The sequence below is a fragment of the Dromiciops gliroides genome, chromosome 2, assembly GCF_019393635.1.
Source record: "Dromiciops gliroides isolate mDroGli1 chromosome 2, mDroGli1.pri, whole genome shotgun sequence".
Lineage (NCBI taxonomy): Eukaryota > Metazoa > Chordata > Mammalia > Microbiotheria > Microbiotheriidae > Dromiciops > Dromiciops gliroides.
In genome coordinates, this window is record NC_057862.1 from 196,927,363 (window position 1) to 196,946,912 (window position 19,550).

Here is a 19,550-nt window from a genome sequence, read left to right on the forward strand (position 1 = left end):
AACATTAATTAAGTGTATACTAGGTATCAAGTACTGTGCTAAGTACTGGGGATACAAAAGGAGTCTTTTGACAGTCCCTGCCCTCAAGGAGCTTACAATGGAATGATGGAGACAATATGTAAAGAAACATATAAAAGCAAGCTATATATAGGATAATAAAGGAAATAAAAGAGGGAAAAACCACTGCAATTAAGAAGGACTAGGGAAGAAAGTGAGATTTTAGTTTGTCAAACAAACAAAACCCCCCCCAACACATTGGCTGTGTTTGAAAATGTATGCAACGTTCTGCACTTGTTTTCAACCGTCTATTTGTTAAGAGGTTGGAGTCATGATTCATAATGAGTCCTTTAAAGTCATTGCATTGATCAGGATTCTAAAATCTTTCACTGTTGCTCTACTTTACTTTATTGTGGCCATCAATATAACTCATTTTACTGCTTATTTAATTTTGTATCAGTTCATACAAGTTTCCCCAAGATTTTCTGAAATTTTTATATTCTACATTCCTCATTGCAACATAATTTATTATTACATCCATGCCTCACAAGTTATTCAGCCTTTTCCTAATTGATAGGCACCTAGCTCCCTTCCATTTCCTTGCTATTCAAGAAATTTTGTCATAAACATTTTTTGTATATATGGAATCTCATTTGTCTTTGATATCTTTGGAAGTCTATTGCTAGTAGTGGTCTCCCTGAGTACAAGGATGTGTAAAGTGATTTTTGCTTAGTATAATTCCAAATTGCTTCCCAGAATGGTTGTACCAACCCAGTTTTGCCAACAGGCATTAACATGCCTGTCTTCCCACAGCAGCTAGGTGGTACAGTGGATAGAGTACTGGGCCTAAAGTTAGGAAAACTCATCTTCCTGAGTTCAAATTTGGCCTCAGACACTTACTAGTTGTGTGATCCTGGGCAAGTTACTTAACCCTGCTTGCCTCAGTTTCCTCATCTGTAAAATGAGCTGGAGAAGGAAGTGGCAAACCTCTTTGCCAAGAAAACCTCAAATGGGGTCATGAAGAGTTGGACATGACTGAACAACAAATAGCCAGACCTATGTTTTAGAAAAAAACACCTTACTGGAAGCAATTGCAGTAGGGAGAGACTCGAAGGAGGGAGACCATCCCCCCCCCCCCTTTTTTTTCCAGGGCAATGAGGGTTAAATGACTTGCCCAGAGTCACACAGCTAGTACATGTCAAGTGTCTAAGGCCAGATTTGAACTCAGGACTTCCTGAATCCAGGGCTGGTGCTTTATCCACTGTGCCACCTAGCTGCCCCTGAGAGAGACCATTTAAAATAATAATATAGGTAAAAGGTGATCAAGATGTGAGTGGAGAGAGGCTGACCCACCTGAGCGATATGGTAAAGGTAGAAATGACAAGATTTGGGCAACAACAATAAGATGCAAACTTCTTTAGCTGGCATTTAAGGTTATCTATCTATGATTTGGGTCCAACCAACCTTTGCGGACTTTTTCCCCAACCTCCTCCCTTTAATGAACTCTATGTTCCAATTAAACTAGAGTAAGAGGGGCAGCTAGGTGGCGCAATGGAGAAAGCACTGGTCCTGGATTCAGGAGGACCTGAGTTCAAATATGACCTCAGACATTTGACACTTACTACCTGTATGATGCTGGGCAAGTCACTTTACCCTCATTGCCCTGCCAAAAAAACCAACCAACCAAAAAAACCTAGCGTAGGAGTTTGGGGATTTTGTCCTGCACGCTTCTATTTCTGTACTTGTATAGGTGATGCCCCTACCTTGAACAAACTCCTCCTTCTCCACCTGTTTAAATCTTTTCCCAGTCTAGGTCCAACAAAGGTGCTACCTTCTTCAGGAAACCCTCCCTGATCCCACATCAGTGGAAAGTAACCTCTTTCTCATATTTTTCTAGAGCACCTTTTTTGGATCTCTTCTGGCTTATCTTAATATACTACCTTGCTTCACATTTATTTATGTCCATATTATATCTTCTTTCTTTTATGGTAGGATTGTAAGTTCCTCTGAGGTAGGGACTTTTCAAAGGATCCCAGATCTAGAGCACACAACACTGTGTGGTAATCAACTGTGATAGACTTGATTCTTCTCAGCAATGCAGTGGTCCAGGATAGTTCCAGGGGACTCATGATGGAAAATGCTCTCCAAATCCAGGAAAAAAAAAAAAAGAACTTTTGAATCTGGATGCAGATTGAAACATACTATTTCTATTGTTTTTGTTGTTGTTTTTCTTTTTTGAGGTTTTTCCTTTTTGCTCTGATTCTTCTCTCACTACATGACTAATGCAGAAATATGTTTAATATGATTGTACATATATAACCTATATCAGATCACTTGCTATCTTGGGGAGAGGGGGAGGAAGGTGAGGGAGGGAGAAAAATTTGAAACTAGAAATCTTATAAAAACAAATGTTGAAAATTATCTCTAAATTTAACTGGAAAATAATAAAATATTTATATGGGGGAAAAAGTACCTTAGAGATGATCTAGACCCTAGCTTCTTAAACTGTGGGTTTCAACCCCATATGGGGTTGTGTAACTGAATGTGGGGATCACGAAAAATTTGGCAGCAATAAAAGGTTATGTATTCTTATTTTATATAACTATATATCCCAGGTCACATAAAAATTTCTTGGGTGAATAGGGGTAACGAGTGGAAAAAGTTTAAGAAGCCCTGATCTAGACCAATATTCCCATTTTACAGAAAAGGAAACTAAGCCCAGAGAGATCAAGTGACTTTTCCAAAGTGTCAGAAATATGACTTGAGTTCACATCCTGTGGCTCCGAGTTCAGTGCTATTTCCAGCTTAGTTTTTGTATTTTCATTGTTAGCATAGCACATACCATAAAGCAGGTAGTATAATAAATGTTCATGGAATTGATCAAACTTTGATTTCTTACTAGTTCATATGAAAACAGCACCCTTTGGACCTAACAGAGTTTGAGGGCCCTTATTGGTATCATCTTGTCCTTGGTATTGTTAACAGCCAGAGATTTGGGCTCCTCCTGTATTATGGCTAAACTCTGTTGAGCTCGCACAAACTTAGGACACATATCAAAGTGTTGTCAATTAAAAAAAAAAAGCTTGATTAGATGTGCTAACATCCCCTAATGAGGATATCATCCATTAAGCAAACCATTAATATAATGATCAACATGAACATAATCTAATTTCCTGATGGTTATCAGACAGCTAATTAGCTGGTACTAATTAGCTTGATAATGACATGTCTCTTCAGACCTTGGGTTGAGTCTTCTTTCATAAGTAGTATCAGACATGTGAATCCTTCACTTTGCAAGCATCTCTATCTTCCAGTAGGAGCATTCTGTGAATAATAATAACAGCTGACATTTCTCTAGGACTTTAATGTTTCCCATATACTTTATGTCTATTATCTCCTTTCAGCCTCCCAATAACCCGGTCAGGTAGGTTTTCCAGGTACAAGTATTATTTATCCATTTTTAAAGAGTCAACAACAAGTATTTGTTAAGTGGAAAAACAAAAAGTATAATAAAAAAAAAGAAAAGAAAACCACACATATACTTCCTGCCCTCAAGGAGCTCACAGTCTAATGGGAATAACATGCAAAGAACTATGTACAGTACACAGAAGATATATACAGGGCTGGCAAGGGACCTGGATAGTCTTTCTTATAGCTAAGTCTTGAAAGAAGCCAGGAAATCTAGCAGGTGAAGGTAAGGAGAGAGAGCATTCCAGGCATGGGAGACAGTCAATACCAATGTACAGAGTTAAGAGATGGGGTATTGTGTCTGAGGAACAGCACAAAGGCCAATGTTTCTGGATCATAGAGTATGTAGAGGATACAAGTATAAGAAGAACTGGAATGGCAGGAAGGGCCTGGTAGTGAAGGACTTTAAAAGCTCAAAAGTAGAATTTATATTTGATTCTAGAGGCAATATACTGGAGGCAAGCCACTATAGTTTATTTTATACCTTATCATAGTTTTTTTTTTTTAAATAGTTTATTTGGGGCAGCTAGATGGTGCAGTGACGGGCCTGGAGTCAGTTCAAATCTGGCCTCAGGCACTAGCTATGTGACCCTGGGCAAGTCACTTAATCTTGTTGGCCTCAGTTTTCTCATCTGTAAAATGGGGATAATAATAGCACTTACTTCCCCAAGGTGGTTGTAAGGATCAAATGAGATAATAATTGTAAAGTGCTTAGTATAGTGCCTGGCACATAGTAAGTGCTATATAAATATTAGCTATTATTATTATCAGTTATTAAGTTGTATAGTAGATAGTCTGCTAGACCTAGAGTCCAGGGGACCTGAATTCAAATGTGGCCTCAGACACTAGCAGTGTTGTAACCACTGGTTGCCTCAGTTTTTTTTTTTTTAACTGTAAAAGCACCTATCTTCTAGGGGTGTTATGAGGATCAAACGGGATAATATTTGTAAAGCCCTTAAAAGGAATAGTGGAGGGTAAAACCAGTTTAAATGAAGCATGGCCAGATATCTAATTTAAGTAAAGTCAACCCAAGGATATTCAAGGATAAAAATGGAAGGACCGCTAACAGAAGAAAAATGGAAAAGATTTACAAAACATTGAAGCAAACTGTTTTCCTAATTAAGGAGTGTAGCAGTGCCATGCTGAACCTTAACCTCACAGTCCCAGATGTGCTTATAGAGGAAATAGAAATGACACTGAGGTGAACAAAGGAAAGTAGTTGGATCCAACAGAGTTATTTGGAGAAGAGATTCAAGCCTGGTACATAGTTGGTGCTTAATAAATACTTATTTCCTTCCTGATCCCAAGTCCAACAGTCTTTCTTTTCCACCACACTGTCCCTGCTCAGTGAAGATTATCAAACTGTTTCTAGGTAAAGGTATGTGGAAAGAAGACATTTTCAGATGTTAGAATTTCAAATGATGGAAAAACTGGGAAAAAAAGAAAAGTAATTGTCTTGAATCCAAGGTTAGAGCAGAAGTGTGGAATTGTGGCTAGAGAACAACCAACTTTGAGTAAGGGTTCAAGTCCCTCCTGTGAAACACAGTGGCTGTGGGACTCTGTGTGTCAACCTTCAGTTCCACCCCACCCTCTCCCCTTCCCCAAGGCTCTAAGACTATAAATGCAGAGTCATAGATCCACCTTGGTAGAGAGGATTTCCTTACTGGACATTTTCATCAATGAAATTCTAATTTTAGGACAAACCTAGAAATTCCAAATCAAACAAATAAAAAACCCCAATGGAACAAAAATAAAATCCAAACCAAACCAAGATCAGAAATGTGAAAACTATTGGAGGCAGGCAAAACCTTTACTCAAAGCTCCTAAAACTTTTGTTTCCCCTCCGTTAGTGGGTTAGTCCTGGTTGTACCCCCGCAGTGGTGGAACTTGCTATGATGGAGAAGGTGGGTCAGACTGCTAGAATTTATGGTGCTACTCTTCATTTTTCAGCATTTTAATCTCTGAATACAACATTGTGCTATTGTTAATTTTCTGAACATGAATGTAAGAGGAAGACCGGCATGGTCTGCTGGATTTGGTGTCAGGAAAACCTGGGTTCAAATTCCAGCTCCCACACTTAGTTGTGTAACCATAAGTTAGTCAGCTTCCTCATCTATGGTATGGGAAGAAAAATACCTCTTGTACCTTCCCCACAAGGTTATTGCAAGGGTCAAGTTGTGATGGTTAAGGCTTCATTTTGCAAACCTTTAAAGTGCTCTATAAAAGTCAGCTATTATTCTGATGAAATTGTGATATCTTGCAAGAAAGTTAAAAACAAAATTGGCAAAAGAATTACAAAATCAAAATGATTTTGAAATTTTTCTCTTTTGACTGTCTAGAGTCTTGTATCTAAGGACCCCTGTTCCCTCTCCAAAGACTGTTCAACTTGAAAACTTGAATGTATAAATTTCACAACTTGATTCCAATGTGTGTGCCTAGGCTGATGACCCATTACTCCTCCTAACATACTCTCTGTTTCAGTCAGACTACCCTACTGGCTGTTCCAAGTATACAACATCCCATCCCCTACCTTCTAGCCTTTTGCCTAGGAATTCTCTCCCTCTGCCTCTTGGGACCTCTTGTTGTTGAGTTGTTTTTAGTTGTGTCCAATTTTTCATAACTCCATTTGGGGTTTTCTTGGCAAAGATACTGGAGTAGTTTGCCATTTCCTTCTCGAGCTCATTTTACAGATGAGGAAACTGAGGCAAACAGGATTAAGTGACTCACCCAAGGTCACACAGTGAGTTAGTGTTTGAGGCTGGATTTGAACTCAGGTCTTCCTGACTCCAGGCCCAGCACTCTATCTACTTTATGGCTCAGCTTAAGGGCCACCTGATAGAAAAGGCCTTAACTGACTTCCTTGATTCCAGTTGTTAGTGTTGTCTCTCATAATTACTTTGTGTTTATTTTGTAAATATTTTTTTAAAAATGTGTTCATACCCCTTCCCCAAGTGTAATGTAAAATTCTTGTGGGTTGGGACTTGGTTTTTAATTTTTTTGTCTTTACCTTCTCAGTACCTAGAACTGTGCTGGGTGTTTTTCGAATTTATTCAAATTAGAAGTAGAAATTCACTTTTTAGCTAACTATTCGAGACAAGGGGCTATTGTATAGAGGCTTTTTATTTCTAAGAAGTAGTAGTGTGAGGTAGTGACTACAATGCCAACCTTGGAACCAGGAAAAGCTGAGTTCAAATAAGGGCTGTACTTGCTGTCTTGAACCAGTTTGGAAGAGTCAATTGGGAAGTTTTTAGTAGGAACATTTACAGCTCCATAACTGGCAAACTGCAAATCAGGGGCTTTATTTATAATTTTGTTGATGGTCTAGACAGAAGGTGTTAAATAATGCAGATTAAGCTGAAAAGGATGTGTACAATTTTTCCTAGAAGAGTCTTAGTTAAACATTGACCATTACATTCTTTGTTCAAGTTCCATTTCTGACACATTGGTTATAGGACTGACCCTGTGCAGGTCACTTGAGGATGATGGGTAACTCTCTTGAGCCTCTAAGTTTCAGAGAATGGGATGACCTGCATTGGTGGAGGGCATTTCCTCACTGGAAAGTTCCAATGGGAGTGAAACTCCAGGTCCAGTGTTTACCCTATCTATGTGTAATGCATTGTCTGAAAGGTAAAGTTTCAGAGGTTAAAAAAATACTTGAATCAGGAGTTAGAAAACCTTCATTCTAGTCCTGGTTTCTCCACCTGCTACTGGCTGGGTGACCTTAGGCCTGTCATTTTCTGATCCTGTTCCTTCACATGTAAAATAGGGACCCTACTATGTGCTCAGCCTATCTCACAAGTTAGTGAGAATCAATCTAGATAATTTGTATGAGAGTCTTGAATGTTTTCAAGTCTTATACAAGTATGAGGCATTCTTTTAGAGGGGTGTATAGGAAGACTAGCACCTCTGGTGGGAGGACTTATTGAACTCTTTTCAGGGCTGTTCATCTACCTTAGGTACCTAGCTAGCACTCAACTCTCACCTGTGACTCTAAGAAGCCCTAGGATGTGCAGTGGCCACACACGGGTAAACTCTGGGGATGGGCTGAATTGGGTTGAGGGTAACCAATGGACCAGAAACCCATTGGTGAATTAGGGGAATGTTTACCCCAAGCATGTGAAGACTTTCCCCCAGTAGAATGGGTGGATGAGAACATTTTGTTCCAACGACCACGAAGGCAGATGAAGCAGGTGCTGTGGAGTGCTTAGCTTGGTCAGCCATAGAAGATGCCAAGGTCATCCACCGCATCCATGATTTGTCTTGCCACTGGATTTGGATGGCTCTGGAAGAGAGAGCGAGGCTTGATTTGGGGCAACTATGTCTCACTTCAGTCCAATTCATGGGCAAGTCAAGACATTACCCCATGATGTCAATGGTTCTCTTCAAAAACAAAGGACAGGGGCAGCTAGATGGTGCAGTGGTAAAGCACCGGCCCTGGATTCAGGAGTACCTGAGTTCAAATCCAGCCTCAGACACTTGACACTTATTAGCTGTGTGACCCTGGGCAAGTCACTTAACCCTCATTGCCCTGCAAAACAAACAAAAAAAACCCCCCAAAACCCAAACAAAAACAAAAAAACAAAAAAACAAAGGACAAACAGCATTATTATGGATGAGGGAACAAAAGCAAAGAAATCAGTACATTTGAACACATTAACCGGGTGATATCTTTACTTCTTCAATGCATATAGTACACTCTACTTATGTCCACCATGGATTTCTTCTGTTTGTGTCAACTGATGATCTGATTATACATACACATACACACAAACATTTATCTTGATATAGGTGGATGTGTACACACACATAATGTATGTCTATATGTGTGTGTGCATATAGGTACAACACACATATATACACATATACACATATGTATTGTGATGTTTAAAAATAGGTTGGCGGTAAGTGAACAGTATCCTCTGGTACTTCCAGTATGCATGCGCATACAAATAAATAAATGATTGAATGAATGAATAAGTAAGCAAACAAACAAATAAATAAATTATCTCCATCTCTTTTCTCTCTTTCTTTCAAGGTTCTCTCCAGCCATGGTAGGAAATAAAAACATTTCCTGAGTCCCTTCCACTGACTCATTCATAGATATTCATAGATCAAAAAAGTAAAAACCAAACCAAACCAAACCAAACCACATAGTTTGTCTCAGGCTCCATAGGCAAAGAAGCTTACAAGGAAAAAAAAAATCTTTTTCAACACACGCTTTCCAGCTACTAGTCTAAACTGTCTTTTTTAAACATTGCTTTATCTGGCTCTTAAGATACTATAGTAATAGTATCTATAGCTTCTGTGATAGAGTCCATGAAAAAGATAGGACAGTTCTATCAAGCCCCAAACTGCCTCTGTCACTTCTCTCCATTGTTTTAAATTCTGCCCCTTGGGGCAAAACAATCTAATCTTCCTTCAAAAGACATTCTTTCCAGTTCTTGAGGACAGCCATCATGGGCTCCTTGAATCTTCTCTCTGGACTAAACATCTTCAGTTCCTTCAACCAATTCTGATATGACATAAATTTGAAGTCTTTTTCCTCTAGACACCATCAAGTTTATCAATGTTCTTCCTAAAGAACTGAACACAAGTCTTTAGAGATGATTCCTTATTCATGGAAGATGTGCCTCTCAGAAGGCATCTGAAAATGCATTCACTTTTCTTGTTTTTCTGTCGGTTCCGATTTAGTTTTCAGTCCAGCTCTCTGTTGGGCAGCTAGGTGGTGCAGTGGGTAGAGTGCTGGCCCTGGAGTCTGAGGACATGAGTTCAAATTCAATCTCATATATTTAGTAGTAGTACTAGTAGTAGTAGTAGTATGACCCTGGTCAAGTCACTTAATCCTATTTGCCTCAGTTCTTTGTCTAGTAAAATGAGCTGGAAAAGGAAATGGCAAACATTCAGTATCTTTACCATGTAAACTCCAAATAGGGTTATGGAGAGTTGGACTCAACTGAAACAACTCAATAAGCAGATCTGTAAAACAAACTGCTGTTTCAAAATGACTTCCGTTTTTGTACTTGTGAACTGGATTTCTTGGACCTAAGTATAAGATTTTGCATTTATCTCTATTACATTTCACTTATTGGAATCAGTCCAATTTTTTTAATCTGATAAAATCTTTAAAATATCGTAACACTCATATATAAGCTAACCTTCTTAGCTTTATGTGACTTGCAAATATGATGAATAAACCATTTATACCTTTATCAAAGTTGTTGATATTACCGAAAATTAGATATAGTTTTTAATCTGCCTTTTCTATAAAAAGTAATAATAATAATAATAAACAGGTCAGATAAATTAATTTTATAATATATTCTACAAAAAAATAAAAACAGATCAGAGACACGTCTCTTACAGAACAAAACCAGATCAGAGAACATAATGTCTCCTACAGGATAAACCAGATCAGAGACAGACAGAAAAAACATAAAACCAATTTATTTTGTCCCAAGAAGAAATATAACATGATCATGTTGGAGATCCTTCTAGAGAAGGGAGCTCAAAGACTCCCTCTAAGGGTTTGCTTTTTTTTTTTTTTTTTTGCTGGGCAATGGGGGTTAAGTGACTTGCCCAGGGTCACACAGTTAGTAAGTGTCAAGTGTCTGAGGTTGGATTTGAACTCGGGTCCTTCTGAATCTAGGGCCGGTGCTTTATCCACTGCGCCCCCTAGCTGCCCCCAAAGACTCCCTCTTTCTAAGGGTTTTTTTTTTTGTTTGTTTTATTTTGTTTTTTTGCTGGGCAATGAGGGTTAAGTGACTTGCCCAGGGTCACATGGCTTTTAAGTGTCAAATGTCTGAGGTCAACTTTGAACTCAGGTCCTCCTGAATCCAGGGCTGGTGCTTTAAGGGTTTTAAAGGTTTCTTTGGTCGCTGGTTACAAAATAACTTCATAAGCATGATACAGATCAACCCAAAGCAAATACTACAAATGTAAATCAGTTAAATGATACAAATCAGTGTAACAGCTCAACTTAAAGCAGATGCTATGGTTAGATTATGTGGTAACAGGAACGGTATTAATCAAAGACAAGAAGGCCTAGATAGTTGATCAGGAGAACAATAAGACAGATCTATTTACTTTCTTGGGGAAAGAAGATAGTGAATAGGGACATATTAGTTGAAGTTTAATCAAAAGGGGCATTTTCCAGGGTCTCATAAAATCTATTTGGATAACAAGGCAGCTCCATCAAATCCAGGTGATTCACACATTCATATTAACAATAAAAACATTACCTAAAGGCCAAGCCCCGGTCTAGATCTCTGGAGTGTTCCACTGGAGCTCTCTTTCCAAACTGGGACCATTAATTCTGGGTACCATTAATTATTGACTCTGAGTTTTAGAATACAACCAGTATGGAATCTACATGTTGATTCTGTTGCCTAATTGCTTTCTTTTCATCCATTCCAGGGGAATAACATGAGATGGTTTATAAAATACTTTACTAAGATACAGCTAAACTGTAGCTATAGCATTCTCCTGCTAATTAAGTAACCTTGCTATAAGAGAAAATATGGTTAGACTGGCACGACCTGTTCTTCATGAAGTCATGCTGATTCTTTGTGTTTACAGCTTTCCTTTCTTGATGTTCACTAATCCTCTCTTTAATAATATGGTCTTCGAAATTGAAGACAAAATTCCTTGCCTTTAGTTTACAAATTCCTTTCCTCCTCTGTTCCCTTCTCTCCCCTTCCTTCTTTTCCTTTCCCTTTTTTCTTCCTCCCTTCCTTTGTCTAGTCCTGCCATTTCCCATTCTCCATGATCTTTCCGATAACTCTGACAGTTAATACAATACCTGAAGATATAGTTCATCTGACTCAGGCGACTTGAATTCAACAAGAGCAGCTAAGCACTGTCTTACTCTCCTTATTTACCTTAGGTATCAACTCCCTATGATCTATTGGGGGTTTTTTTTTTTTTTTTTGCCCTGTTTTTTTCCCCTGTCCAAAAGTCATTCTCCTTGGCAGAGAAACAGAAACAAAATACGAATCAAAGTGCTTTGCCTTTTCTCTCATCAGTTATTACAGTGCCATTCTCCTATCCCTTCTTTGATCATACTCTTTCTCCTAATATAACTTTTTTTTTTTTGGTGAGGCAATTGGGGTTAAGTGACTTGCCCAGGGTCACACAGCTAGTGTTAAATATCTGAGGCCGGATTTGAACTCAGGTATTCCTGAATCCAGGGTCGGTGCTCTATCCACTGCACCATCTAGCTGCCCCTCCTAATATAACTTTTAAAGCCCCTTTTAATTGTCCTTAGCTTTCCTCATCAACCTCAGCTCATGCTGAGGTTCAAAAATTCTGGAATTAATTTGACAAGATCCCGTCACACTTTTGTATTTGTCCTCCACCCTGAGCTGTAGTCTTGCTTCCCCAACTTTGTATTGGATGTTACAAACTGGCTGTTCTGTGGGATTCTCAAACTCAACATGTCCAAAACAGAACTCCCCCAAATCTACTCCTCTTCTGAATTTACCTATTTTTTGTAATGAACACCACCCTTCAGCCATCCATGCAACCTTTAAATTATCCTTAGGTCCTCACTTCTCCTCACCCCCACCTTCACCATATTTAATCAATTGCCAAGTTTTATCATTTCTTTTTTAACCTCCACAACATCTCTTGTTTTCTCTTTCCTCATACAGATACCATGCTAGTCCAGGCCCTCATCACCTCTCATTTGCATAGTCTCAAAAGTCTTCTACTTGAGTTCCCTGCTTCTAGTGTCTCATTCCCAACCCATCTTTCCATAGCTGCTAATTCCTAAAGCTCAGCTATGACCATGTCATGCCTCTGCTTAGTTTACTGCAGTGGCTAACTCTTACCTCTAGGATCAAATACAAACTTCTTTGTTGGGCATTTATAGCCCTTGAAAATCCAACTCCAGCCTGCCTTTCTAGCCCTATCATAGTACTTTTCTTCCTTTCATGCACTCTATGGTCCAGTCAAATTGGCTTTCTTCCTGTTCGTCATAAACAATATTGCCTCTCCCTTCTCTGTTCCCATGCCTGGAGTGAAATCCCTTCCTTCCTCCCCTATTTGTCTCTTAAGATTCCTAGTTTCTTTCCAAACTCAGATCAAGTACCATTTTCTACATGAGGCCTTTTGTGATTCCCTCAGCTGTGGGCACCTCAACCCATAATCTTTTCTTTTAAAAATATACTTATGTGCATACATGTTGTCTCTCCTTCTTGAATATAAGCTCTTTGAGGGCAGGAGCAATTTTACTTTAGTCTTTGTATTCCCAGCACTTAGGATAGTACCTGGCAAGCAGTAGGTACTTAATGAATGCTTGTTTACTAATTGATTACTACTTCTCTTAAAAAAAAATTTTTTTTTTACTAACTTCCTCGTTTCCATATTCTGTGCATGGGTTTTAGAAATTTTAAAATTCTCTGTTCTCTGTGTAGACAACTTCTGCTTTTTCTTCTCATGGTACTTTCCCCCTTTATCTCTTCTGAATTTCATTCTTGAGTTTCTTTCTTTTTTTTTTTTTTTGCAGGGCAATGGGGGTTAAGTGACTTTCCCAGGGTCACACAGCTAGTGGGGCCCCCCATTCTGGAGTTTCTTAGGATCACGGACTCACAGATTTAGAGCTGGAAAGGATCTGAGTCCAATCCTTTCATTTTGCAGATGCAGAATTGAAGCCAGGAGGAATTAAATGATTTGCCTGATTTCATATAGCTAATGCATGTCTGAGGTGGTATTTGAACCCAGGTCTCTTTGATTTTAAGTCTAGCACTCACTTTACTATGCTTAGCCTATCAATATCCCTGTGTCAATTTAATTTAGGAATCAAAGTATCTTTCCCTAGAGAAACGAAGGATCATGTCTTCTCAATGTCTTGTTAAATGAGAAATAAAATGCATGAATGTTTAGTGCATACTCAGTGAATATTATTGGATTTTTTTTTTTTTTTGCAATTAGATTCAATTAGATAAAATCAAGTTGTTTGTTGTTTCGTGTCTGACTCTTCGTGACCTCATTTGGGGTTTTCTTGGCAAAGATACTGGAATGGTTTGCAGTTCCTACTCCAGCTCATTTTATAGATGAGGAAACTGAGGCAGAGTTAAGTGACTTGCCCAGGGTCACCCAGCTAGGAAGTGTTTGAGGCCAGATTTGAAGTAAGAGATGTCTTCCTGGTTCTAAGCCCAGTGCTCTATCCACTGTAACCCCTGTAATGACTAAAGATATATGCTGCAGGAAATATTGCAACAAAACCTTAAACTGAGTTAGTGATGCTCTCCTTGTTGAATTTTAGGCATCAATTATACCGTCATGGATCATAGATTTAAAATTAGAGGGGATCTTAGAGATTTTCTAGACCAACCACTCTTATTTTACTGAGGAAGAAACTGAGACACAAACAACTTAAATGATTTGCTCAAAGCCACACAGGTCATAAATTGCAGAGCTGGGATTTGAACCCAGATCCTGACTCCTAAGCTCACATACTTTCCATTGTACCAGGAATTTGGGGCCAAGAGGACCTTTCTAGACTCTCTGAAATCATACCATATCTACTCTTTTGGTCCTCTCTCTCCCTCTTTTTTTTTTTTTTTAAAGTGAGGCAATTCGGGTTAAGTGACTTGCCCAGGGTCACACAACTAGTAAGTGTTAAGTGTCTGAGGCCAGATTTGAACTCAGGTACTCCTGACTCCAGGACCAGTGCTCTATCCAATGCACCACCTAGCTGCCTCCCCCCCTTTTTTTAAACCAAAAACTTTGTATTTTATCTTCAGACTAAGAAACCATGGGAAAGAAAAATTCTTGGGAAGGATATAAAAACTTAGTAAGTGTGCAATCTTGGGCAAATTATTTAACCTTCCAGGCCTCCTTTTCCTCATTTGTCAAATGAGGGGGTTGGACTGGATACCTTTTTTTTTTTTTTTAGTAGTGAGGCAATTGGGGTTAAGTGACTTGCCCAGGGTCACACAGCTAGTAAGTGTTAAGTGTCTGAGGCCGGATTTGAACTCAGGTACTCCTGAATTCAGGGCCGGTGCTTTATCCACTGCGCCACCTAGCTGCCCCGACTGGATACCTTTTGAAGTCTCATCTAGCTCTAAATCTATGACCTTGTGATTCCCAAACTATAAAGTGGTATCAAAATAATTACCTGATGATATATGAGAACTAGGGAAGCTCTTGATTTTTCCTTTATTCTTGTTTTTTTTTTTGGTTGTTTGTTTTTATGCACATGTCAAAAATACTAATAGCTGTCATTTATTTGTGCTTTATATATTTTATCTCATTTGAATTCACAACAACCTTGTGAGGTAGATACTATAATCATCCTAATTTTACAAATTAGAGAACTCAGGGGGAGACAGGTTAGGTGACTTGCCCAGGGTCATACAACTAGTAAATGCATGAGGCAGGATTAGAACTCGGGTTTTCCTGGTTCCAATTATAGCATTTTATCCACTGTCACTGCCTGAAAATAATGGATCATGCAGTGAGTGAAACTGAAAACCATGTCTTTATTTTCTCAGTCTCAAGATAAAACAATCCATCTGTGAAGAAAGTATGATTGACAGAATTGTATTGTAGAAAGAACTCTGCACTGGAAGTCAGAGGACCTTAGTTTCAAGTCCTGACTATTATTTAATATCTTTGTAAGATACCTTAAAGATGTTACCTTGCTCCTTTGGTGTAAAGTTTCCTTATCTGTAAAAGGAAGGGTTTGGATTAGATGGTTGCTAAGATTCTTTTCAGCTCTCAATCTATGATCCTATCCAAGAAAATCCCAAATGGGGTCACAAAGAGTCAATCAGCTGGAGAAAGAAATGGCAAACCAATTCAGCATCTTTGTCAAGAAAACCCCAAATGGATTCATAGAAAATTGGACACAACTGAAAAATGACTAAACAACGAACAACAATCAAAAGTAACTCTGAATACAATTCTAGCACTGGCTTGTTTGGTGGCTTAACTGTAGCCAGAAAAAGAATCTGTCTCTCTGTTCACTCCCTTGGATGAAGGCCAATCAGGTGGCTTTGCCAGCTTAGTCCAAGTACGTCTGGTGTCACGTGATGGGGGAATTAGGAAGCATTTTAAAGGAAGAAATTGCGATAACTTCTTGACAGAAAAGCTGGGTCTTCAGAACAGTGAGGCATTACAAAAGTCATGTTAAGAGCCTGAAACTTACAGGAACTGTTGTAAGTAGGAATTTCCTAATATATTCTAATCCTATCTTTTAGAAAAGTAACAAGTGGTTTACTATTCTCCTGTTTGGACTACAGATGAAAAAAAATTATTTGATCTCTTTATTCTGAGGAAAATAATTGCTTTTTAGGATTTCAGAATGTAGAAATTAAAGGCTTTTAAAATCTTATTTAAAGTCTGTGCTTAATATAAAATAGAGCAATGCCTTTATTAAATGATACTTAAATATGCATTAATAAATTACATATCATAGGAATAACAGTGCCTGTAGGCTCAGAGTAAGCATTATGAGAGTCTAAGAGTGGCGGAGGGGACTTTTGGGGAAAGTAGTAGATTCTCACTCACTAGAGAGAAGTGAAAACTGAATACTCACTTGTTTAGATATGTTTACAGTGGATTCTTGTTTATGTGAGAGTTGGAAGAGCTCGTCTTAGAGATCTCTTCTAATTCTTGTATTTTGTGAATTTCAAGCGTTTTTAAAAAACAACTAGATTTCTGATTTCATCCTTAGGAATCCAGAGGAAACTTCCAGGGTAGAAAGGCTGGCCCTCTGCCCATGCTGATCAACACCTGGGTTCCAACTTTTCATCTCAGCTTGTTGTCTGTGGCATTGAGATGTTAAGTGACTTTTTTATGGTTACATATATAGACTATATATATGTATATATATACATACATAGATACATAAATATGTGTTTGTGTGTGTGCATGCATGAGTATAATATAAGGGAGAAAAAGACAGACAGAAAGTGGAACAGGAAGAGAGAGACAAAGATAGAGACAGAGATAGGTGTGCTGGTAAATGTTTGACAACTGGCTTTAGGCAAAAATTATGGACAAGACATAATCTGGGGGCAGCTAGGTGTCACAGTGGTTAGAATACTGGCCCTGGAGCCAGGAGGACCCAAGTTCAAATCTAGCCTCAGACACGTTCTAGCTGTGTGACCCTGGGCAAGTCATTTAACTTTGTCATAAAAAAATAAGTTTAATCTGCATTATTAATGTTTTCTCTATTACTTAAGTCTAGATAGTGAATAAAACAATAAGTCCAGCTCTGATTTGTAGCATTTGCTGAGGTATAAATGCTTAAGCTGAAAATTTTAACAATAGGCTCCTATGAGCTAACTCCTGGACACTTCTGTTAAGATAGATCAAAGGGGTGGGGCAGCTAGGTGGATAAAGCACCCGACCCTGGATTCAGGAGGACCTGAGTTCAAATCTGACCTCAGACACTTAACACTTACTAGCTGTGTGACCCTGAGCAAGTCACTTAACCCTCATTGCCCCTCCCCCCCCCAAAGATAGATCAGAGGTAGGAATCGAACCCAGACCTTCATCTACCCAACACTGGACTTCTATCTACCTTGCCAACTGCCATGTGTCTCTACAAACAAGGATGACAAATGTCAGCACTGAAAACTACTTTGTGTTTTTCACCTTAAAAAAACTCAGGAATAAATGGTTTAATTTAATAAATAGAAAAATCACCAAGAATCAATTTATTTACATCCTAATAGATAGATCTGCCATGTAAATTTATAGGTAGATGAAGGAGCTGGCAAGATTAGTGGTTTGTGGGCTTTTTTAAAAAGCACTATTTATCCATCTGTTATTATTGATACCTTTTGTTTTTATACCACATTAATTTCTCTTTTTAAACATATTTTGATTTCATTAAATATTTCCTAATTACGTATAAAATTTTTTTAGCATTGATTTTTAAAAATTCTGAGTTCCAAGTTCTTCCCCTTTTTCTTGTCCCTCCCCTACCACTTGAGAAAGCAAGTGATATGGTATTGATTATACATGTAAAGTCATGTAAAACATATTTTCATATTAGCCATGTTATAAAAGAAAACAGACACAAAACAAGAAAAATAAAGAAAGCAAAAAGAGTATGTTTCAATCTGCATTCAGAGTTCATCAGTTCTCTATCTGTATGTGGACAGTATTTTGTATCATGGTTCCTTCAGAATTGTCTTGGATCATTGTCTTGATCAGAGCCTTTCACAGTTGATCATTATTAGAATATTGCTGTTACTGTGTACCGTGTTTTCTTGGTTCTGCTTACTTCACTTTGCATGAGTTCATATATGTCTTCCCAGGTTTTTCTGAAAGCATCCTGCTCATCATTTCTTATAGTATAATAGTATTCCATCACAATCATATTCTACAACTTAGTCAGCTATTCCCCAATTGATGGGATCTCCTCAATTTCCAATTCTTTGCCACCACAAAAAAGAGAGCTGCTATAAACATTTTTGTACAAATAGGTTCTTTCCCCTTTTCTTTGATTTCTTTGGGATACATTACTACTTCCTGGTAGTAATATTTCAGGGTCAAAGGATATACACAATTTTATAGTCCTTGGGCTATAACTGTTTTCTGGAATGGTTGGACTAGTTCACAACTCCACCAACTGTGCATTAGTATCTCAATTTTTCCACATCTCACCACATTCATTTATTTGTTTTGTTTTGTTTTGCAGGGCAATGAGGGTTAAGTGACTTTCCAAGGGTTACACAGCTAGTAAGTGTCAAGTGTCTGAAGCTAGATTGGAACTCAGGTCCTCCTGAATCCAGGGCCGGTGCTTTATCCATTGCACCACCTAGCTGCCCAACCATATTCATTTATAAATAACTCTCCATTACCAGGGTGAGTCTTCCTTTGTAGAAAGCATTTAAAAAAGAAAAAAAAGTTCATCTAACTAAAAAAAAAAGTCAGCTAACACATTGACTGTATCTGACAGAATATGCAATTTTTTTTCTTTTTAAATTATAAAAGTATTTTATTATTTTCCAGTTACATGTAGAGATAGTTTTCAACATTAGTTGTTATAAGATTTCTAGTTTCAAAATTTTCTCTCTTCCTCTCCTCCCCCCCCAAGACAGCAAGTAATCTGCTGTAGGTTTTATATGTACAATAACATTAAACATATTTCTGTATTAGTCATGTTATGAGAAGAATCAGATCAAAAAGGAAAAACCTCAAAAAAGAAAAACAACAGCACCAAAAACAAAAGAAATATTATGGTTCAGTCTACATCCATATTCCACAGTTCTTTTTTTTTTTTTTCCTGGATTTAGAGAGCCTTTTCCATCATGAGTCCTTTGGAACTATCTTGTACCATTGTATTGCTAAGAATAATCAAGTCTATCATAGTTGATCATCACATAATGTTGATGATACTGTGTACAATGTTCTCCTGGTTCTTCTCATCTCACTCATCATCAGTTCATGCAAGTCCTTCCATATTTCTCTGAAATATGCCTGCTCATCGTTTCTTACAGCACAATAGAATTCCATTACATTCATATACCACAACTTGTTCAGCCATTCCCCAATTGATGGGCAGCCCCTCAATTTCCAATTCCTTGCCACCACAAAAAGAGCAGCTATAAATATTTTTGTACATGTGGGTCCTTTTCCCTTTTTAATGATCTCTTTGGGGAAAAGACCCAATAGTGGTATTGCTGGGTCAAAGGGTATAGGATATGCAATTTTCATACCCATAATGCCACATCTCTGCAAATAAGGGACTGAGGTACCCTTTTAAAGTAACCCTTTTCTCTGGTGGGGTTTAGTAATTATAATTACTAAGTGGTTTTCTTTTGGGGGGGGACAAGGCAATGAGGGTTAAGTGACTTGCCCAGGGTCACACAGTTAGTAAGTGGCAAGTGTCTGAGGCTGGATTTGAACTCAGGTCCTCCTGAATCCAGGTCTAGTGCTTTATCCACTGTGCCACCTAGCTGCCCCTGTGTTCATTTAAAATTTTTTTTCCACTTGCATTCTTATAATCATTGTTCATTGTCTTCTCAGGGGATTTATTGGTACATTTCTTATTTTGTCTGTGCTGACCCCAAGACAGAAATTAGTCTTTTGTTTGTTTTGGTTTTTTTTGCAGGGCAATGAGGGTT

At 38.2% G+C, this 19,550-nt stretch overlaps 1 protein-coding gene across 2 annotated transcripts in view; it reads left to right on the plus strand.

Annotated features, from left to right (window-relative positions):
- SQOR (sulfide quinone oxidoreductase) overlaps nucleotides 1–19,550 on the plus strand; it is a 78,981-nt gene that overhangs the window by 14,855 nt on the left and 44,576 nt on the right. The window contains exon 1 of one of the 2 annotated variants that reach the window (XM_043987039.1): nucleotides 15,495–15,626. The exons of the other annotated variant lie outside the window; for it this stretch is intronic. The gene's annotated coding sequence lies outside the window, so the exon portion shown is untranslated. Of the gene's footprint in view, nucleotides 1–15,494; nucleotides 15,627–19,550 lie in introns of those variants that run through there. 2 annotated transcript variants of the gene reach the window in all.